A 24,826-nucleotide genomic window follows, 5' to 3' on the forward strand; every position below is an offset into this window, starting at 1 on the left:
GAATAGTGATGAAAGCTATGCTCCATTGAATAAGAAAATTTGAAAGAACTCAGTGGTATATAAAACGAGAAATGCTATTCCAGGCATATTTCAGAGGGAAAAAAAGGATTTTGAAGTTTTGAAAGTGATCTCTGCTTTCTGTTTATCTGCAGAGAGACCTATTACTCTGTTTTGCTCATTACAGAGAGAACAAACTCTTTCAGTTAGATCAGAAGACCCAGTCTTCCTACTGACTACTTTGGTGACTTCAAGAAAGTCACTCAAATGTGTTTGTTTGATTTCTTTAACCTGTATTTAATCATCTCACCAAAACATACTTTATATTTTGCACAAAGTTGGTGTATGGTGACTGTTTTAAGGAAAAAGCCAGTGTTTGTACTTATGAAGAACACGCAGAAATAGAAAGTGTGTAGACATAAAAAAGATACTTCTAGGTATGAGATCTAAAGGTTCAAGGCTTTTGGCACAGATAATATTCATCCGTTTTTTATATTCACCCTGGACTACCTTCTAGAGAAAAGTAATTAATTCCAAATCTCTCTCTGCTTGACAACAGAAAAAAATAGACGGAAAAATTAGGATGAGATTAAAATCTAAAGTGGAAATACACACAATAAAATTCATATGCTTGAGTAGAAAAATTTGTGAACACAGCAAAGGAAGTTGATTGACTGACTCTTGATCATTCAGATACATAAGCAAGTGACATTTCCTTCCTTCCATATTTGACATAAGAAAATGCTGTTCTTGTGAATAAATACATTGATTTTAATTGATATGAAGGGTAAATATTATCTGGCAGGCTATCAGGACTTAAAGTTATTTTTCTTAATCTTGTGTACATATTGATTTTTAAGTACGATTCTTTGATCTCAATTATAAGTTCTTCAGAAATATGAAGCATTTAAGCAAGATATAACAGCTTTATCCATCCTTGTAGTTCTAAGTAGGCACCAAAAGTGCTCTGAACTGTTCCTGAGAGCTGAAGACAACTCCATGATCCAGTCTGTTTCTATACTAACAAAGTGCCCTAGGTTCCCAAGCACTACATACTGGACAAGTAGAGCTTCAGAGCTAAACTATGTCCAGGAAATACTAGTTTAAGGGCTACTTGAAATGGGTCAAATCTGTGCCAGAGAATATGCCAAAAATTTTGGTAAACACAGTTCAGTTTATGCTGAATTTAATACCACATATTCACATGTTCTGGTTTTGTTTGCTGGGTTTGTGTTTGAATTACCAATGATACCTTGCAAGTAGATGCAAAACTGATATATTTCTATTTCCCAATAATGCTATAAGAAATCATAATACTTGAACCACTATTTTCAAATAGGATTAATATAATATGAAGGATAACTAGACAGTATAACCCTGAAGGTGGATTCTAGAATTCATGTCATTTTTATGCCAATAGATTATTTTCTGACAAACCAACTCACTGGGATTCTCTTTCTCTCTATAGTAAACAGAAATATTGTCAAAGGATTGTAAGATGCAATAACAGGAGATGAAAGTGACTTCCCTAAAACAAAGACAAAGGACATAGGGCAGATTAGAATCAGAACCAAAAATCCTGACTGACAAAGTCTTTAATCAGTGTCAAAATTTCTGGATTCTTGTTAAAGGGACAGAGTATGAATAAAAGCAACATGTACCTGAATTAGACCTTTCACAGCATTTATAGAAGTTCATTAATTTAGGCAACATGAAAGATAAATATTCACTGTTATGTTTTGTCTCATAGTTTAAATATTAGTATTCTATGTATAACTACAGTGTACTTGCCTATGAGATTTTTAACTTTGTCATTTAATTCCTGTTGTCAAACATAAATTACCAGCAAGATCTACAAAACGTTGCAGGCTCAAATTAGCAACTACAAAAAATTATTGTTATAGTTTGTCTATGAGAGATGTTTGAGTAATGGTGTTCACCACAGGAGAAATGGGGAACCAGACATGAAGCTTGTTTAATAATGTAGTATATGTGGTAAGACGTATCTGGGTCTTTAGAAAAGAATTACTCCTGGGTTGACTCCATCAAATATGTTTCTTTCATTCATTATTTTTAATACGTTAAACTGGTAAAATCAAATTTTTAAACAGCTTCCTTTAAAAAAAAGAAACATACAAATTTGGGATGATAAGATAAATTAGTTGGATCCATTTTCTGGATAACTCATCTGCAGTTATCCCAGTATGTGGAGAAAGATACAGTAGTCTTTCCTACTTTCTTATAGCAGGACGGCCTTGGTTTAGTTTGGAATTCCTCTGGGAGGATGTTGCTTATATTAGTCTAACTATATCATAAAAAGTGGACTGCCCAGTGTTCAGGAGCAAACACCAGTCAATATTACAGTTAAACAGTTAAGATCACAATTTGAAAAGGCATGTTCAGGTCTAATAAGAAAAGAGACAAAATGCAATACTCCACAGCTTCCACTTCTTGTGGATTAGGCTTGGCAGGAAACTAAACCTCACACATCTACTCACTCACTCACTCACTCCTCTGCAGCAGAACCTGGGAGGTAATCCCAAGGTAAAAGTACAAAAACATGTGGGTTGTGATAAAGATGGCTTAATTGCAAAAGCAACATATGTAAGCAATGCAATAAAAATAGGTCATGCCCAGCTTTGCCACTTCCAGGAAAGCAGGACTCCATCATGTGTAAAACTTACTTGGAAAGACAAATATTGTAACTCCCCCCCACCTTTTCCTCCTTCCTTCTCCAGCTTTTTTTACCAACCATTCTGGCATATGATACTGGTCGCTTGGAGTCAACTGTCTTTACTCTGTTTGCTGACAAATTCCTAGAAACATAATGTCACAGAAAGGTTTAGATAGAAAGAAATCATTAAACATACCTAGGCCAACCCTGCTTCCATGGCCAGGGATATCTTTCATTGTGAGAAGCAATAATTTTGAAGAAGGAGACAAAACAAGAAGTGGGAAAATGACTTCAATAAACAAATGTACAGTAATTTCACAATTATAAGCCGCACCATTTTGACTAAAATTTTGGTCCGAACCCAAAGTGCGGTTTATAATCAGGTGCGGTTTATGTATGGACAAAGAATGAAAAGTTGTTGTTTTAGTTTGGAGAACAGGTGTCTACTGAGAAAGGCAGGAGCTTCTCTTTGAAATGGAGAATGTAAACCCCCTCCCTCCAAATTATTAGAATTTTGAAATCAAGGGGCTCTCAGGAAAAGATATGGGAATTAGGAATAACAGTTCTTTTCTAGGGAAATTAAAATAGGAATACAGTACTACAAAGAAACAAACTCCAAACCCTGACAAAATCAGAGTACAACCTGACACTCCGTCAGGCAGAGTGTTGGTAGCAGTCCCATTCAATGGTGATTGCAGTCCTCTTGCAGTGACAGATGTGATTCAGTTGAACCAGTGCTCCTGTAGAAGGTGCAGTTTCCCTCTAAAGATCCAGTGGTGATGTGGAGAAATTCGGTTTTCCTCTGGAGTCCAGTGGAGAAAGGGGCTCCCTTAGTTTCCCAAAATCTCTGTTTTATCTTGCTAAGAAATGTTGGGCTCTTCCCCCTGGCTGGAGTAGCTTCCAATGGGATGAAGTAATTTCATCAGTCCCACAGTGGGACTCAATGGCCATTACCAGAAAATGACTGGCTGGAGGAAGGATGGGTTGTGAAAAGATAAAGAACAATGCCCCACCTGGTTTCAATGGATGGCCCATTGGTAGAATATCTGCCGCGGAGATAAGGATCACTGCCCCCACCCTCAACAGATGGTGATAGAATAGATACCTTTTATCACACTCTGTATTGTAACCCAAGACAGTTGCTGACACCCGGATGTGTGGCTTATAATCAGGTGCGCTTATATATGAACAAAGAATGAAAAGTTACTGACACCGGTTTATAGTCAGGTGTGGTTTATATTCGTGAAATTACTGTAATTATTACTTACACTTAAATAAAACATCCTGTTAAGTGAAATGTCAGAGAGAGGGCTAGCAATGTACTACTTGTCTTACACCAGATAAACAAATGCTCCTGACAGAAAGGGAGAGGCTTCATCTGTACTGCCTTTAGTTCAAGATAACTGAATGTTGGCATGGGTGTGGGCTTGAGTTAGATCCACATATTTGGCTTTCTTCATAGAGGAACTTGCTTTAAAGAAGGATGTCTACCACCAAGCCTTGCTAACGCTCTGTGGCAATGGTTCAATTACTGCAGAAGGAGCATCTGAGTGTTACACTCGGAATCATTTTACAGGCAAAAGGGAACGCACCATATGTTGAAAGCTAAAACTTTGAACACTAGATCAGTTAATGTTTTACAATTTCATATTATCTGAGGAACAAAAAGTAACAATAATAATACAGAAGAAACTGTTACACTTCCACATGTTGGTATGTTATCAGTATCTACCACTTTAATGCTGAGATTGCACTTCCACCACCTTTTGGGAAATGGGGAAAGGTTGGTCTTGTTTTCATAGTTGACTTTATTTCTCGTTATCCCAATATATTTTAGTTAGCAATGGTGCAAATTAATTTTCCTCATGTCTGTTTTGCCCATGACAGTAATTGGTAAGCAATCTCTCTGCTTTTATCTCAGTCCAAGAGCTTTCTATTTTCTCCCCTTAAAGAAGAGGGGATGAGTGAACAGCTTGGTGGGAGCATGGCTCTTAGCCCATGAAAACCTACTTCCCAAGCACACTCTTCTGAGTATCTACACCGTTATTCTCATACTGAAATAACCCTTCCACTCTCCATCTAAGCATAAAGGTTGTTCTTGTCAGTCATTCTCACAGTTGCTGGGCTACAAGATGTGGCCATAGTTCATAGTGCTTCAGGCCTCAGGCCAGAAAGAGCAGGATACTCATGGTAAATGTAGCTCCCTCTTGTCACAGGACCCTACTCAGAGCCCTAGGAATGTATTTCCCTCTCTCACTCTCCCTCCCTCCCTGACACCTCTCTCCTGGGCCATGTAAGGTAGAATGACAAGTGCTCCTGCCCTACCTCCTTATACAAAGGTCTAAAGCTCCCACTTCTGCCCAAGACTTCTCAGGCTGTTGCATTCAGACAACCAACTGTGCTCCCCAAGTCAACACCTGCTTCCACCAGGAGGACAAGAGTTACAGTAGGGAGGGAACAGGGCCAGAATACAGGTGTGTTCCTCTTCTGACCCTCAAAGGCTTCAGACGGAAACAATTGAGAGTGATTCTTCTAATCAAATTTTGTATAAGACCAACCTCAGCCTTCTGTGAAGAAACAATGTTTTCTAGAAACACGTCTTGCATATGAGTATCTATACATATATGAAAATATCAGGGAGTTAGACATACATATGAATAGATTATTTAGAAGAGTTCTAAAGAAGGTTAGTCTCATAAAATTTGACTGATATTATCATCACACTGCTTATTGTCGTCCTTGCATGTCTTCAGTCATTATGTTATCAGTGTATAAGTGCATTTTCAAAGCAGCTTGTTCCTAAGAATCATATCCTGCTCTACCTGTGAGTGTGCAATAGCATAGCTGCAGTTACTAATGGTCAGCCACCAAGGGTGGGCTGACCAGCCTAGAGAGTTCCTCATTGAGACAGGATACAACTGAGACTGAATAATTTCAGTACTTTACCATACGTCAAAATATGATAATTTTTGACCAGGTTCTCTGAGACTCTCCATGTATGGATGATGAAATATTTAATATAAATTTTACTTATTTGAAGATAATTGATATTTCACAAGATTACTAATTTTTCCAGTTATACGATGTTTGTGTAAAAGTTACACAAAATTCCTGAAAACACATTGCAAGTTGTGTGCACTTGTTTGCAACTATAATGGCACTTAGCAAATACAGCAAGTGCAATGCACAATTCAGTGACAATTCCAATGGGATTCCCCTTCTTGGCATTTAAAAAATGCTCATCATCATTTTATTCATGTCCTAGATCACCAGAAATGAATACATGGATTGATGCCACCTCAAGACCATTGGTGTATTTGAAATACTTTTGCTAGTTGTCTGGTTTTTTTTCCTTTCTGTTGAGCTGGGCCATATGTTTATTCCTCCTATACTAGTCAGACACCCTCAGGGAAACCTTTGCATCACAGCTGATCGACTAAACTGTTGATAGTGGTTTTCAAGTCTTTTGCTCTTACCCCATACTTAAAACGCACACCATGACAAGAATTGTCTGGTACAAGGGTTTTACATAGCTTACAGCACACTATCTGAAAGAGCAGTTCTCTGTTCTATATTGGCATGAATTTTTTTAAATAGGTATATTCATTTTCCACTGATGGGAAAAGAAAATGGGCATATAATTATGCCTGCATAATTTTAAAAATGATTTTCAACACTTTTAGTATTATTTTAAGAAGATAGATTTTATTGAGAAGAAACTACGTAAAAAGTTAGAAAATTTATTTGAAAGTAAACTAAATAAGCTGTTGACTGGCTAGCTATCTCTTCAACCCTTTCCTGGAAACTGGAATGATATCAATGGCTTCAGATACTTTCTCAGGAATTTTTTTTTTTTCAAGACTTATAATTTTATAAATGCTACTTCACTTTCAGGCTATGAAGAGAACATTGCAATAGACCTTTAAAACACGTACTTGTGAGGTCTTGTCTTCGAGTATCTTCTCAAAGTCTGTTGGTAAGCATCTTTTCTGGAGATATATATTGAGATTTACTTATATTTGTTTATCCAACAGTTCCAAACCACGTAAATAATGCAGGAATGTAAGTAACACTACAGAACTAAGCAAAACAAACAAGTGGAAAGCTTTGACTATTGCTGTGGACCATATTTAGCTTATTCTCAGGAGCTCTGAGAACTTGTTATCTAAAAAGTAAAATCTTTATGGGATTTGTGATTTATGAGATTTATTTGTGATACTTCATTTTATTGTGATGAATTTTTAAACATCTATGTGCTGTGGTAAAAAAGAATGTGCTTACAAAAAAGCAATTTTGTAAATATAAAACTGGGGAAAAGAAACAAAGAAGGAAATTATATCTCTTTTTTTATCAGATTCAATAATATAAAAGGTTTTTTTATTGCCGTCTGGCTTTATTCAATAGTTACATTCCAAAAGATGGATAATCTAATACAAATTAATGAAGACTGAAAAACCTGAAATCCTTCTTGATGACTGATCTTGAGACATGCATCAGCAACAACCCAGTTTTGTATCAAGCCAATTTAGACCATCTTCGTCTCCCTTTTTCATTTGTATGGTTGCTTTTGTATGTGATGGCACAGTTCTTGTACGAAGATTGAATAATCCTAAATGAAGAAAATTTCCATTTTAGGGTCTGCGATTAATGGCGGGCAGGAATTTAAAGTTACCAAACATAAAGTAGAGAAAGAAAGGAAAAGAGAAAACTAAATGGAAACCTCTCTCCAGTGCCCGGGTCAGAAGAACAATTGTGTCACACGAGAAGTATCCTTTGGGCATCTTCTACAAAACACCAAGTAGCTCTATTAAAAATTTTCATTAGTCAAAGAGAAAAAAATAAGCCAAGATCCTTTTCTTCCTGCTTATTGCAATCCACTGACTAAAGAGGGAAAATAAAGGAGTGATTTAATTTTAAATATTGTTTGTTAGTGTCACTTTTGGCATTATGGGATATCCTGTCCTGTCTCAGGGTGGAAATAAAATTATATTTAGTCTTGGAAAATACGCAAGCTGTACATCTGGAGAACAACAGTTCACAAGGACCATTTGAGGGATGGTGGAAATTTTTTGGCAATATAACCTAGGGTTGAAAAGAATAGACAAATCCATGTGACCTTGAAGGTACTGTAGCAATAAAATTAAAAAAAAAAGAAGCCCACACCAAAATGCAGAAATATGGTGTTGAAAAATAAACTCAGATACACCTTGCTTTTTGGTATTAGAAATTAGGTTTTAGAACACTGAGAAGACTATGACACTTCATAATGAAGAGTAGTTTGACAAATCATAAATGCTTAGAGACTCAAACCCAAATCACTGTTTGGAAGAACTAATGAGAATATTAAATAATAAAAATTCTGCTTATTATATATTAGTTTCAGGAAATTGCTAATGAGAATAACCATTTGAAATGCTGGAGGGGCACAAATACTGTAAACAAAGACCTGTAAATAGAAAAATCAGATGGTGCTTACTCAAACAACTGTCAAGGCAACCAACACATTGCAGATATATATGTGTTTTTTAGTTGTTCACATTTAGAGATAAATAATTGGTTTTGTTAGTTTTGGTTTGGATAGACTCAATTTTCTTCATAGCTGATATGGTGCCATGTTTTAAATTTGTGCTGAAAATGGTGTTGATAACACAAGTATGTTTTAGTTACTGCTAAGCAGTGCTTCCACAGTTTTTCTGACTCTCACACACATCATTAGCCGGTCGACACATGGTGCACAAAGACCTGGGAGAAGACACAGCCTGTTCAGCTGACCCCAAATGACCAAATGAATATTCCATACCATATGATAACATGCTCAGCATATAAAGCAGGTGGAAGAAGAAGGAAGGAGGGGTTCAGAATATTGACATCTGTCTTCCCAAGACACCCTAACTAATGATGGAGCTCTGCTGTCCTGGGGATGGTTGAACACTGCCTGCCCATGGGAAGTGGTCAACGAATTCCTTATTCTGCTTTGCTTGTATGTATAAATTTTGCTTTATCTATCAAGTTGTCATTACCTCTACTCATGAGTTTTCTCACTTTTACTCTTCTAAGTCTCTCCCCCACTGCAAGATGGCAAGTGAACAAATGTCTGTGTGAAGTTTAGTTCCAGCTGGAATTACAATGCAACAGCTCCTCTGGTTAACAGTGCATTTCACACTATAGTTAGTTTTAGTATTATTAGTATTAGTATTGAACAACATTTAGTAATATTTTTATCTGAATTTTTCAAAACTGGATTCTCCCATCTGAAAGTTAAATAAGTAGATAAATTTATTGGTATTTGTACCATTTGGGGATGGATGGTTTAGACATTCTGCTCATGGCAAACATAAGAGATAAATCAACTTCAAATTACACTTCTTCAGGACCTTTATTCTTCCTACTCAGTTATTCTGACCTCTGGTTAGGAGTGTCTGTATGAAGAAACTTTGGAAGGTTGAGGCAATACTGTTGCCAATGTTTGGAATATCTTTATTCACAATGTTTGGAATATTCTGCCATTCCTGATTTTGAGCCTCTATACCCTGTCTGTTCAGGCCAATCATTTGTTAGAACTACATCAGTCCCCAAATATTTGTATATGCAATAGGTTGGCAGACTGTCCTTGTGTGACCCCTCTAGAGGTCTCTTCCTGTACCTTCTCTACACTGATTTATTTCATTGTGTGATGACTCTGAAATATTAGGATTCTCCTTATATTCTATAGTAGTTTTTAATTGCTAATTGTTTTAGTACCAACCTGTAATTTTCAGTTGACTATGTCTTTGTTTCACCTGACAACTTTGTGGAAGGTAGAGTCAGAAAGAAATGGGAAAAAAATCGCTCTCCTCTCCCATTCTTTTTAACTCCAATTTCCTTAAACTCTTCAATTACGTAGACTGCATGTATTCCGTAAGGGTGGTTTTTCTGAAAGGAGAGTTGGAGTATCCGCAAGGGGTTCTCATTTATGTGGCCCTTATTTAGCCATTCAGGTTATCTCAGAAGACAGACAAGAGACAACCCATTCACTGCAGAAGTAGAAGACAGAAAACGGAAAGTGAGGTGCTAATCCACAGTCTGAAGGAGAAATGCTGCACAGTTAAAGAAAGTTATTGCACCAGTACTTTAATCCTTTAATCCATTTCCAACAGGTAAAGGGAAGTGATTTCCTTCTCTTTAATGCCTGAAGACTACATATGTAGGATTGTGTCCATTTGGGGCTCCATGACACAAAAAGAAACAATCAAGAGTTAGTATAGCAAAAACCAATCAAAATGTATAGGGGCTGGACCACATGACATACAAAGAGAAGATGAGAGGACCTGTTTTATTCAGCTTTGAAAGGTGGAGAATACCATGGGGATCTTACTGCTTCTTACAAGCTCCAACAAGAGGTGATTAAAGCAAAACAAACAAAAACAGATCCAGAATTTTCCAAGGAAGACAATGAATGAAAAATTATGTTGAAAAAACACAGTGGGAAAAAATTGAAATGGGAAATCCTGACTTGATATAAGGAAAAGACCTTTACTGTATGAGAGGTTGAACTCAGGAAACATCTTCTCAGTGATATTCCTGAAGATACTAAAAACAAAACTGGTCATGATTCTGAGTAACCTGCTTTGTGCAGGACCTTGGATTGTGTGACTTTTTAAGGTCCTTTTCAACTTACATGCTTCTGTGCTTCTATTAAAAGATGAGTCTTTATGCAGGTACAGAGAAAATTTGAAAGGAGGAAAATATGTTTATATCTTCAGGTGAGATTAAAAGAATATAGAGATTTCTCACAATGGAAGTTTTTCCATTACAGTACAAGCAAACATGTACCAAGGATTAATTCCCCCAGAGTGACTGAATTATGTCTAAATGTAGATATTTCTTTTTTCATTTTCAGGAATTAATTTAAACTAGATTAATCCTTGCCTGTACTCTATCACAGTGCCATATTGATTGACAGATTGTGGATAAATCTTTTATCAGCTGAGTTCTTTTATCATAGGGACCTGGTTAAATAATAGCCTTCAGATGGCACAAAACAGTAGTAACTGACCATACTCTCCAAAAATCACATGGGGAGAAAGGATCATGAGAAAAAAGTAAATATAGATCTAGTTTTCCAAATAATAATAATTTTAAAAAACTAAATCCAAAATATAGGTGTATATTGAATTTTGGCTTGAGTTACATAACTACTTAGCCCCTAATTCACTTTGGGCTTAGTGAATCTTTTAGAAAAACTTTTTGCCTTTACCATAAAGATATCACAATTTGACTTCACTTTTTCCTAAATACACTTCTATATTAGATAAGCATATATTTTTTTATTTCCCATCACATCAAATTCTACTGTTTAATGTAAGAAGATTGTTTCCAATGGTCTGTTATGTATATTTTTTAACTTGAAATGGCAGCTTTTCAATATTATTGTCTATTTGGACACTGTGTATATGGGCTATGAACATATTAAAGGACAATTTTACAATAACATGAAAAAATATTACAAAAATAAAATAAGCACATCCCTATAGTTGGATTTAATACTGAGTTTTGAACCTTCAATTCAATTTTGGAGAAAATCTCAACTTTTGAGTTTCATTTTTTTACGGTTTTCATAAAAAACAGTGAAAGGAAGACAAGCCTGTGATCTTTATCCTTCATTACAGACAAACAGCAGTCTGTAAACTAACCTTGCAATGACTTTACATTCAGCAAAACAGCATGCTAACTATTCAAGGATAAGTTTATAAGTGGGCTTTGTCTTGTCTAGGTTTAGTGGAGTGTGTGCTGAACATCACAAAATTCATTTGTTCTACATCACAAAACAGATACCCAAAAATCAAAGGAAATCTTTGAAATAGAATCTGTAAATAACGAGTCTTTGAACTGGAAGATATAAAATTTAATTGCTATGCTACTTTTTGCCTGACTGATCTCCCCATATACAGGAATTGGGAATCATTGTTAATACTTTCCCTTTGTGGTTGTTTCCAATGGCTGTTTACTTGATTATTCACAACCTATTTTTTAAGTTTTGGGTTTTTTGTTTTGTTTTGTTTTGTTTTTTTAATATAGTCGTCCTAATATATAAACAAAATAATAATTTGAACCAAAAATTTTGCAATATAACAACCCAAATTCCACTGAACCTATCATTTGCATACTGGCTATGGCAGACTTCCTTGTCAGTTGATTCACCAAGTGATGCAAGTATTTTATAAGAAATGCCATTTTCTTCTTATTTGACCATTATAGGGAGAATGGAATTTGATGAAATAGAAGATTTATTGGTAAAATAATCTCTAAAACATATATTGAATATGTATCCTCCATATATAGTTCAATACAATGAAGAAAAAAAAAACATAATATTGATTATTGAAGAAAAATGGTTTGAAAAATTAAATTTAACTAGCTGGTCATAACCACATTCAAACAAAGCCATCAAAACTTTTAAAATTCAATTAAAAAATAAATTTAACTAAAACTGACAGAATTATTAGACTAACAATAAAATTTCAAGCTTAATAAACAACCACCTCACTAAAGAAGTGTAAAGACAATTTCAAGCAGACACTTAATTAGATCATTTATAACTCATTAAGTAGCAAACTGCTATACCCCCTGTTGGTTACTGTTAGGGATGAAAAGAGATGAAACAGCAGAACTTGTTGTTTTAGACGTTAAATATCATTTGCATCTTCCAAGCAGCTAGTCTACATGTGTCCATTTATTTAGTAGTATCACTTTTTCTGCTGAAGCCTAATTAACAGGTCCTTGGAATACGAGAGCTCAATATCAATAGTGTGCTGTCTTATTATCGCACTTTGCAATGTAATTGCAATTCAAGTGATCATACATAAAGAAAAGATTGGTATGTTGATATAAGAACAGAAGGTATTCGCCTGTCTACAATAGGGATCTTTTCATTTGGAAAGGTGTCTTAATCAGACAACATTCAACAGAGGTGGCGCTGCATTTTCTGGATTTTTAGATACCAACAAGCAAGTGTGAAGAAAAGGTAACTTCTACCTGCTATACTTTGAACTGCAGAGTTTGCCAATAAGTAGGTCTTCCAAGTGAAGATGTGAACAAGATGTCATAAATTATCACATGATACGGTCTGGTCTTCTCTCTCTAAGATTCTGTAAGTTGTAACTCTCTTTCAAATAAAAATGACAGTAAGTTAACTACACCTTAGTGGAAGGACATAAGCATTCTATTTCCAGTCTGTAAGTTTTTGGAATTCAGATAATATCTCTTAGAATTAATAAAAGTGAATTAATTGCTGCCTCATCAAAATATTACACACTTGGCACAAATATATGCATCATTGCAATTTGTATGGTTACCCTATTGTATCAATAAGAAATTTTAGTGGATCTGAAGATCTGCAGAGATACAACCACTGTATAAATCAGATATCTAAGGATTTTTACATACTGCAAGTTTGATCCAGTCTGGAAAGTCAAATACCTATCTCTAAAATATTATTTACTTTAGTGGTTGTCATATTGTCAACAAATGAATTTGTTTAATCTCCTTTGGGACTAAGGAATTACCATTTCCTGGTTAAATGTTAGAGCCAGGGACCTTCAAAAACAATTCTGAAATTAGCTACGCTACATGGAAATTTGAAAGGGCTTTAAGGTCACTTTTATCCACTTTACCTGACGTGGATCAATACCGATGTCCTAGAACAGATGTTCCTAAGAAGTCTTGTGGAATTAGAGGCACAGGGAATCTCAGACTATAAAGAAAAAATATATTTTTGAATGCCAGTGAAGTTAACCAACCATAGCAAAAACACAGATAAGATTGCTATCTTGATCTTAGCTTGATTTTAAACACCTAAGACACAACATGGATCATGTGTTACTGAAAAAATGGCATTTCTTCTCATAAGGAAAAAGATCTGGAGTAGGAAATCCTGGCTTTTGGCTCTCCCACAAGTCTGTGATAAGAACAAGTATATCTAACCTTCCCTGAAATAAATAAATTTATCTTCACTAAATATTGATGAAACATAAATATTTTGAGTTTAAAATGTATTTTTGTGCAATATAATATCTTGTAATTTGGTTCGAAACAATGTGTTCAGAATGTCAGCACATAGTAAACAGTGTGCATAACATAATACAAATAATCATATGCTTAAGCAGTCTCTCTGAAAATGATTCTCCATGGTATTCACTTTCACCTTATTGTTCTACCAAACTCATGCTGGGTTTTTGTGTATATTCTGGTTGCTTGAGAAAACACTATTTCAGTTTTGAGTAATGCTTTGAGTTTCAGGGTATTTATGTGTATAATTTATGCTTTTTATTTTAAAAAATGTAATAATAGCTTTATCAATTTTCAAATATGAAGAAAGAAAACAAGAAAAATAGATTCTTAACAATGCTTGTCTGTTTTGTTTGTTTGTTTACTAGCTTGCTTGCTTTCTTACGTGTATTGGTTTTGTCTGGGATAGAGTTAATTTCTTTCATAGCAGCTTGTATGTGTCCATGTTCTGCATTGGTGCTGAAAAGGTAATAGAGGGATGATTTAGTTACTTCTGAGCAGTGCTTGCACAGAATCAAGGCCTTTTCTCTGTCAGAACCCATCCCAGCAATAGCAGGCTGGAGGTGCAGGGGAAGGGGATACAGCCAGGGCAGCTCACCACAACTGACCCAAGGGATGTTCCACACCATACAGTGTCATGCTCAGCAGATAAATCTGTGGCAAGAAAAAGGAAAGGAAAAACATTCAGAGTGATGGCATTTGTTTTCCCAAATAACCATCACATGTGATGGAGTCCGGCTCTCCTGGAGATGGTTGAATATCTGCACATAAGAAGATATGAATAAATTACTTTTACTTTGCTTGTATTCAAAGCTATTGCTCTTCCTATTAAAATGTCTTTAACTTATGAGTTTTCTCAGTTTTAGTCTTCTGATTCTCTTCACTGCTGCAACAGGGAAGGAAGTGACTGAGCAGGTGTGTGGTGCTCAGCTACTGAGCAGGTTTAAACCACAGAAGAAAATTTGTTTGGTTTATTTTTTACTGGAGTCTGTCTTGTATTCTGTTGTCAAATTCTTCTTACAACTAACATGTAAATTTAAGCTACATTGTGTAGATCTGTGTAAATCTAGCTTTAGCTAATCAAACCAGAGACTAAATGTAAATCACTTTGAAAGAGCCAAAGAAAACTTGCTTGCTAATCAGCATGATGATATGTGATGACTTCTACTGACTAATATAGAACAGCATCCATTGAAAGAGTAATTAAGTTTGACTTTAAGACTAAAACTGCTTAAAAAGGAAAAATAAAAGCATAATAGTGTACTTAAAATGTTGTCGTCTTTAAAAGTTGTGATAAAACCCACAATAATGTGGAATTGAGTTAAAATCTATTTTGATCTCTACAGTGTAATTTTTGTTCTCTGCAATGGAACCAGTAAAGTATGTTTTTTATTGGAAAAATAAGTATTGTGAGTTGGAATAGACAACAGTAAAATTCATTACGTTTTGTGTGACCTGAGGTAAGTAACTATAAGCAGGGTGATTTTTCATGTCCTAGATAGCAGAGGATTTATGATATTTTGAGAGAGAGAGAAGAAATGAGAATTTTACTTTCTACTTAAACTATATAAAAGAAATCAGATTATGTATCTGAATATATTATTTGGAAAATTCTTAAAGGAAGACAAAATTTAGGACCTAATACTCATAAATCTTTAAAGGATACTGTTTTCTAATAGTTCCGTGCATTTTGTTATTATTTGCAGTCTAGTCTGTACATCTGAGACCTTAAGTACTTAGGGTTGGCAAGAGATAAAAACACTTCTGAATTTGATTCAGTGTTTAAATAGGTCTAAAAGGAGGAACACTTATTCTCTCCCTTTTAAGATGACCTTTAAATTTACTTTTTTTAAGTATCTATTTCATTCTGCACTGAACAGTATATTAACACAAATTTTGAATGATCAAAGTTATATTTTACTGTGTAATTTAGCTATAGCTAGAGGGTGAATGGACTGTGATGAAGGTTAGAATACCCATTATTCTAATGTCCCTTGGAGAGAAAAGAGGAGGAAAGTAGCCAAAGAAAGACCTAATTTATCAGCTAAAAATTCTAACTTCAGTAAGATATTGATCACAATGTTTCTCTAAAGAACAGGATGAATGGTGTAAGAGACATGAAATATTTTAATATTAGAGGAGATATCCCTTGCTTTCATGAGAAATGTGTAGTTTTCTTATATATCTATGCTTCCATTGACATTGCACTTTGAAATGCAGATCTTCTAAGAATAATTTTTAAAGAAACTTCACAGTTTCTCTTCGGAGAATAATTTAATATACAACCTTTATCATTCCTCCCACTGCCATTTACAGCCTCTAAAAGTTTATACCTATAGATGTCCTTTATAGCTCAAATTATATGAACTTTCTAGTGAGTCTAATACATATTTTTGGTTCAATCAGAAGATATGTAAGAGAAAGTTTCGGAATATCTAAGATTGTCTATGTCACATCATCATAGGTAGTAATTAAATTAATAATTTTAAACCTTTGTTTAAAATATTGTGTGTTTTCAAGATTACTGTGATCTTAAAAATTTTAGAAGTTGCTAGGTAAATGAATACAAAATGAAGTTTTGCATCATTGGTACAAAGAAATTAATGGCTAATATCGGCTATTGTAGGATTAGAAGTTATAGCAGCAGGTTCTGTAAGCAGATACACTTATGAATAAGTATAGTAAAAGTGATTTTTGCTTTTCTTTAAGTACTAGTAAAAAGTAAAAATCACAGAGAAAGGACAACTATGAAGTTAATATTCTAATATTTAGGATTTAGTAGTTTTCAGTACATATTTGTCACAGTCTTTTAAAACTGGTCAAACTCATAACTCAGGGATTTCAATCAAGGATATTTCTATGCTTAGAGTTATTAGAGGAAGATATATCATGCCAGATTCAGCAACCCATGAAAACTGAGGCTGCTGTTTCTTTATGTCTCCAGGTCCAGCCAGCGGTGAGCCTGAAAATGTATTACCAGCATGAACATGCAAAATGAATGTAAATGTGACAAATATATATAAAACCTTATATACATAAAAACATATATACATTGCCTGCCACACATCTCTTGCAGATGTCCAGAATTCTTACCTGGGAAAGAGTAAGAAAGGAGGCATCATCTGGAATTCCAGGTCCAGGTTCCAAAGTCTCCACTACAAGTAGTTTGCAGACATACCAACAACAGGCTTAATAAAGGACCATGGGGATGATTAAGGAATTGGAGCATTTGTCATATGAGGAAAATCTGAGAGCTGTAGGTGCTGAGCCTGGAAAAAATAATGTTCAGAAAGATCTTACCAATGTGTATAAATAACTGTGTGTGTGTAAGGAAGATGCACCAAGATTCTTCCCTGAGTCCCTTCCCATCTTGATGATTCTGTGTTGATGTGATTTTAATAACTATTCATTTCAGAATAGATTATATATTTCACATCACCATTTTCAGAACATATAATTCCAATATCTAGTCAATTTTTTTTTCCCTGGGAAAAAATCAGTCTTCCTCAGGGAATTTAGCTTATAAGATTTCTAAGTGTCTTCAGTTACTTGATGAGATTCAGTCTGAAACCTACATTTGGAGATTGAGGTCTGTTTCGAGCCAATTATCTCAACTTCTCTCACAGTTAGGAGAGGCTAAGTTCAGATCTAGTGTCCCATAAATAAATTTCTGGTGAGGTTTTTTTTTCCCATTTACTTAGTGTGTCCTTCCTGATGTCTAACAATCAGTTCAGAAAGGTACATATCTTCCACAGTTCTTGTTCTTAAACTGTTAGATACATATTGAACTAAAATCAAATAATTATCATGTTTATTTCTTTACAACTTAAATCAAAATTAAATAACAACATTATAAATATTATTAAACAGTCTGTCTTCTTGGAAGGAGAGGAACAAAAGCCTAACATAAATAATTGTGGTATTTGAACATATTATCAATCAAGTAAATCCCGTGGGTTACACAGCAATACTAATAAATGACAAAGATAAAATTGTTAATTAAGAAAAACTAATTTAATTAATAAAAAGTATAATAAATACTTCTATTTCATATTTTGAGAGAGGATTTTACTCAAAGGGATGATTATTTTTTCCCTGTATCAGCAGATAAAAGTATTATATTAGTAGCCAAATCAGTTTCTTGAAAACTTGGATCCTGCAAGCTGTGCTTTATAAATCTTTAAAACTAATAGCTAATTACATACTACAGAAATTCCCTTTTTTTAAAAAAAAGGTATTTTTGGTAGTATGGTAATATTCCAGAAAAGAAAGAAGATGAAAAAGAGGTGTGTTATTAATTTCCTATATCCTCCTGAAAAGAGACCAAAAGAGAAGATGATTTAATAGAATACACAGTACTAAATTAATATTTAAGTCTTTGTAGAACTAGTGTAATGACACCTTGGGGGCGATAGCACTTATAAGCATCTAGGGAAAAGAAAATAGCTCAATTTTTACTTCATACATTTGCTTGGATGTTCTGGTAATAATTTTCATGAACATGATAATTTAAGACTGCCCAGTTACATTTTCAAAGGACTATTTCAAAGGTAGGAATACAGTCATTTCTCTTATTTAGTTTGTTTGAGTTATCAACAAAAATGAATTTTAATTGGAAATGGCCCAGCACTAGTTGCTCTATGGCATTTTTAATCTTTACATTAATATGATTAAGTTCATCTGGCTTTACTTCTTGTGCTGCAGTTTACTTTATTGTCTATTGGCATTGCTAGGATTTGAATGGTTTCCTCTGGACCTGGAAGATATCATGTAGATTTTTACATAACGTTAACATAATTACACATCTACCTCTATTTGCTTTACTTGCTATATTTTTAATTTTTTATGACTTTGTTGTTGAACTCAGATTATTCAAATCACACCTTGAATAGCTGTTTGAAGTCTTTTATTTGTTTTTGATGATTCAGTTTGCAGGAATAATTAATGGCTTTTACTGTTCTCAAGAACCAGGAGGCTCTGAATGATAAGAAAGGAACCTGTTATTTACAAACATGACATTAGAAATCAGCTGAGATAATATATATTTTGATAACCAAGAGCAATAAAACCACAGAATCACAGAGTTGTTGAAATCGGAATGGACCATTTTTGATCATCTACTCTTGTTCAAGCAGGGTCAGGCAGATCTTGTTTATGGTTTTGTCCAGTCAAGTTTTGAATATCTCCAGGGGTATCTGTTCTGGGTCACCTCTGTTTGCTTCCCCCCAGAGCAAATTATTTTTGCTTTTGTGAAGACAAAATATCATGGATTTCAGTTTGCACATATTGACTCTTGTCCTTTCACTGGACAACACAGGAAAGAGCCTGGTTCCCTATGTTTCTTCCCTTCCATCAGGTATGCTTGTGTCAAAGTAGAAAAATAGCCACTTTCAGAGTGTAGATGGTCTCATTTAGCACATATCTGACATACATTGGTTGTGTCTTAACTTCCTGAACAGAAAAAGACATTAAAGTGTCTAGGTCAAAGGTAGGGGGGTTTTAATATTTTAGCTGTGTAAAATTAAATGAGACAACTCCTCTGTAACCTTTCAATACTTCAATTATATACATTATTATTCCAGTTATAAACTCATAGCTTCACATTCTTTAAACTTTTACAGCAGTACAAACACTGTCACTCCCAACAGTATAATTTCAAGATAAATGTAAGTGTTGGCACAGGCCCACCTTCACATTAGATTATGGGCAAATACATTTCCTTTGTAGACAGAATTTACTATGTAAGCATCAGTATGGAGAAAGTTGCTGAAGCAGACCAAAGGGAAACAATATAGAAGTCAGTAAGTACAGCAGGAGAGTTTACACACTTTAAGTCGAACTAGAAGACTTGTAAAATCAAAGATCCATTAGAAAGAGAATTTCATTCAGAGTAAGCGCTGTTTCTGTGAAGACTGTCTTCTTACAGGTCAGCATATTTTGGTTTGTGATAACCAAAGAAAATACTTGCCACACAAGCAACTTTCTTGCTGTTTCTGATGAGATGGCTTTCCAAAAGAAATGTTACTACATATCATGGAGCAATTGTTCTGATATTGGCTTAAACCTTTAGGTTTGGTAATACCCTGTTTATAAAAATTGGCATGAAAGCCAAAATTCTGATCATCTCATTGATGTATCACAGTGAGATTTCTAAAACTTTGCACAACTATCAGCAAGTAATTTTAATATAAAAGTAGAAGCCTATATGGTCTGTAAGGCATAAATATGTAAAATGGCAGTTAACAACAGATGTAATGGCAAGCATTTCTCTTAAGAGAAACAGTTCTGCCTCTGTCTTGGTTGAGCTCCCATATTCTTTTTTTCCCCTTTTCACATTCTAATCTGTAGAGTGTAATTAGAGGTTTCGTTTTTTGAGACTGATGACATGATGGTTTTTTGAATTACTTTTCTCTCCATTCACAATGCTTTCTTTAAATTATTTTGCCCCTTCTGGAAAAAAAAAAAACAAAAAAACCCCAAAAAACCAAACAACAAACTTCTCTTCTGTTTTTTCTATTTCTTTTGATTGCCAATTGTAATAACCAATAACCAATTGTAAAGGTCAATTCTTTCTCATTTGTTTTGTCATGTCTGGATGCCTCTGTGGGCCAGCCAAATATCTCAAAAATAATACCCACAATTGCATTTCACGTATCACAGACATTCCTGTTGTGGATGAAATAATGCATTTCACTTGTAAGAGAGAAGTTGCAGTATGTTTATTGCTATAAACCACCATTTAAGAAAGTTTTATAATAAATGAGACAGTGGTTTAACAATATTTCATGGCAAGGTGCACTTGATTATTTACTACACAGAGGACGGGGTAGTCCAGATGCATTGGAGGCCCTCCCTTTGGGTCACAAAGTTCAGAGATGACACTCATGCTTTCTTAACTTCTACTCAGAAGAGTCTATTCGTCTCTTACAGAGGATCTGTTGAGGCAAGAAATTTCTCAGTATTGAGGAGTAAGGAATTGCTGTGGCAGACATAAATGTCCGTACCCAGAATAACATCTTGTGCCATGAGGAATTGCTCAAAGGGTTCTTGGGCTGCTCAGTTTTCCTGGGATTAAATGATTGACTCATCATATTTGCATACTGACTAGAGATTTTAGTTTCTTCCAAATTTGTCTTGAGCTGGACATCTACCACCACTGTGATTAGGTTGGATGCATTGCTTAAATTAACCCTGGACTGTTGTGTTGCTGTCTATCTCCCCCCAGTCCACTTTGAGCTGGTTGCAGCCATCAGTGCCAAATGTACCCATCAATTGCCACTGATGGTTATGGCTCGAGCAGGGGAATACAGATCAGTTTAGGGGTGGAAGGAAAAACACTACCAAAATTCCTTAAAAAGCAGGAGTTTGTTTCTAATGCATCTGTACTAAACATTTAATATTTAATTTTAAAAATAAATTACTGAGGTTCAATTGATACAAATGAATAATTAAATTTGGAGACAGGAGAAAGTCATGCAAATTGCATGTATTTGCTTTGATCTTCATGTTCAAAAATTAATAGGTAAGTGTACAACAAGAATATATTCCTTCAGAAAAAATGTTGCAATTTTTAATTTGCTCTCTTTGAAAATGCTCCTGGAAGAATCAATATTCATGTAAATATTTGACTGACACATATGCAGAAATCTGCAATTTCAGATTTTCTTTCTTTATAAACACTCAGAAACAAAACAGTGACTGTGATGGTCATTCATAAATTATTACTTCAGTAAAATAAATTGTTAAAATACAATCTAAATAAATACTGGGTAAACAAAGCTGTAAGTTAGGAAATATCCATTTCAGGTCAGTCTAGAATAAGTAGCAACTTTTTGCTGCCCAGCTCCTTTATTTACAATCATAAAAGGTTTGCAGTAGTGGGAAGTTTGCTGATTTTTTGGTGTATCTTGCCTGTATTACAAAAACTGAAAATATGCTATATTTTCAGTTATATTTTGGGAAAAACCCCCAACCATCAAAAAAACAAACACACACACCCTCTGCCCCAACCAAACAAAAAACCAAACCAAAATCCTAACATGTAAAATTATAAGATGTATGGAAATTCGATAAAAAATTAAAAACATGATGGTTTGTGATTTATGTTCTGTCTGGAGACCAGAGACATACCTAAATATGAATCACATTCAATGCATTAAATAAGATAAATGCTGGGATTCAGCACCATCCAGTAAAAAATAAGGACTGCAGAAGGTTCCATAGAGAGGCTGAGAATTTCAAAACTATTGTAGAGGCCACAGAGCAATCTGATCTAATTTTGAACTTGGTATTTCTTTAAACAAAGAATTGGACTAAATGATCAGAAATAATGAATTTGTGAAAGATGTAATTATTAATGCAGGATGGTAGTATTCCACAGCATTTCGCAAAATTTTAATTTAAAATAATTTTTCTTTCTTAAAGTCATATTAGTTGTATTTAAACTGTTAGGTTACTTAAACTATTTCAAATGTGAAAGAATTCAATCCTGGGTTAGTTAATGAACTCAGTTTTTCCAACTTTGTTTCAACCATTTAAAATTATGTCAGGTGTTTCCCTGGATACATGTACACCTAGGCAACTCCATTCTTCATTAATAGTTTAGGACTGATTCCTTTCAGATTAATGACAATTACTCTGTGAAGGAAGAATGATACATTAGGTGTGATTTGTGATGAGCTTAAACTGGATCAAATCATAAAAGAGGTATACTTCAAATACTTTGAATATATGTCTTCCAAGTGGACCAAAGAAAAATGGGGGGAAAAAAGTCTTAAAGTAAAAGAGAAAAATATGCACCTAAGATTCAAATTGACTCAGGAGAATAAAGAAGGATCTGGCATGAAGGAAGAATTTTGATGATGAAAAGTATGTTCCTGTACATGACTGAATAGAATAGATTATTTTTCAGTTGGAAGAGACCTACAGTGATCATCTAGCCCAACTGACTGAACACTTCAGGGATGACCAAAATTAAAACATGTTATTAAGGACATTGTCCCAGTAAATGCCTCTTAAACTCAGAGAGGACTGGGGTAGCAACCACCTCCGTAGGAAGCCTGTTTCAGTGCTTGACCACCCACTGGATAAAGAAATGCTTCCTCATGCCTGCGAACCTCTCCAGAGTTTTGAATCATTTCCCTGAATCATATTACTGAATAGTGGGAGAAGAGATAAGCTCCTCTCTCTGCACTTCCCTTCGTCAGGAAGATCTAGAATGCAATGAGGTCACCCCTCAGTCTGCTTTTCTCCAAACCAGACAAGAGCAAAGACTTTAATTGCTCTTCTGTTTCTTTCTAATATTGTCAGAGAGAAAAGAAGGTCAAAATTTTTCTAAAATAGTATTGAATTTAAAAGCTTGTAATCTGCTGTATTTCTGCTCAAATTTTGGTGGAGAAAAGAATTTTTTGGTGTGACAGACGGATTGAAAAATAAGTAAATTTGTGGAGGTTTATGGAAAATTTTATACTGAAAATACTGAAATTAAATTTTCCCAAGTTTCATTTTTTTGTTACCTGTAGCTCTCGGAAGCAAGATGGAGAGACAGTTGAAAAATATTAATTGATTTCACAAAGAGTTGCAGTCACTAAAAATGAATACTTCCGCTAAACTTAATCTTTCAGATCTTTGTGATCTGATTTTACACTTGCAAATCATAAAGAAAATTACAGAATATAAACCGCTAAAGTGATTTTTTTTCTTTCCTAAGATGACTATCTTTTCCTTTCAAAACCATGTTTTGTCCTTTCAAGGTCACTCTCATTAAATTTAGCTGGTGTTTAATTTTTAATCTGCTCCCCATTTGATGTAGAAGCCAACTGTGTGTGAGAAATAATAATTTTTCTGCCAGTCAGAAGAAATTTGATTTAATTGACTTTTATCCTAAATCATGTCATTAAACTTCAAGAAGATTCATAATTAATTATTTACAGGGCATATACCATGTTTCATCCAGTGCAAAATCTTAAATGCTTGGGCTTGAGAGTACAGTATTCTAACAGTTGAGTTTGTAGCAAGGTAGAGGCAAGGATGGACTTCAGGTGCATATACAACCTTTTAAAAATACCTTCTCTTTGATAAAGTCCATGACAATGAGAAGTGATGGTGTAGAATAACTGCCTTCACCTCAACTTCATTTTAAAAGTTTAAGCTTAACAAAGCATAAGTAAGTATAATAAAATACTCCTCAAAAGAGCACAGCATGTCTCCTCCATGGTGTTCATCACTTCTGAATCAGAAAAAGGTGACTGCGTCTCAGGGCGGTCTCCTTAGAAATTTAACAGTCCAGTTCAGAGAAAACTAACCCTCAAGGGTTACAAAGATTCAAACACCATAGGACCTAGTAGGGAAGCTATTATAATTGGCTTTCCACTGCTATCCTTAGCTATAAGAAATGTGTCACTATCAGAGAGTCTTGGACCCCTTGTGGGTAGTAAGAACATTTGGAGATTTGAAATGACAGAGTAGAGACCTGGAGCGTGTACAGGAAAAAAATGGCAGAAGAGCTCTGTTGTGTCTTTATGCAGTTTAATTACGTGTTTTGTTGTAACATTTTATAGCAAGAAAAATGTATCTGGAGGAGCTGTACAAGCACATAAGCTTTATTTGTATCGGCTTTCCTCTAAAGCCATTTTCCACGTTCAATATTCTCAATAATTACCTATCTTAGTTATTGCAAAAGTTCTACTGTATAAGGGTCAATGAATATAAAAGCTCCACGTCATAGCCACACAATTATAACATGGCTAGTCAAATCTCTGTAATGGTATAAAGTATGTTCTATCTGCAGCAAAAGATCGAGCAGATCAACCTACTACTACTGCTACTAATACTTTTGTATTTGTCGAGGCTTGATTAAATCTACCTTTAGAAAATATCAAGCTAATCAAAATCTATCAACAGAATCCCTTTTTGTGATAGTCTATGTCAGCATAACTACAACAGGTTTCTCTTCACCCCAGAATACTCTTACAGTGTCTTAAGGAAAGAGCTCAGAAAAATGGTTAGGGATAAAATTGGAATCTTCAGTTTAAAAAAATTTTTGCTCTTAGGTACTTTGATGTAAAGCTGCAGATAGAGGTTACTCAACTGTCACATAAAAATATGTTA

At 34.6% G+C, this 24,826-nt stretch overlaps 1 long non-coding RNA gene across 4 annotated transcripts in view; it reads left to right on the forward strand.

The window, feature by feature from the left end:
* Positions 1–24,826, forward strand: part of LOC117009754 — a 209,368-nt gene that overhangs the window by 141,281 nt on the left and 43,261 nt on the right. For 3 of the 4 annotated variants that reach the window (XR_004420524.1, XR_004420521.1, XR_004420523.1), the window contains one exon: positions 6,566–6,647. This is a non-coding gene — a long non-coding RNA (uncharacterized LOC117009754). Of the gene's footprint in view, positions 1–6,565; positions 6,648–7,306; positions 7,438–8,387; positions 8,538–24,826 lie in introns of those variants that run through there. The other variant, XR_004420526.1, reaches the window with a different exon arrangement.

Source organism: Catharus ustulatus, chromosome 2, assembly GCF_009819885.2.
Source record: "Catharus ustulatus isolate bCatUst1 chromosome 2, bCatUst1.pri.v2, whole genome shotgun sequence".
In the NCBI taxonomy this organism is placed as follows: Eukaryota; Metazoa; Chordata; class Aves; order Passeriformes; family Turdidae; genus Catharus; species Catharus ustulatus.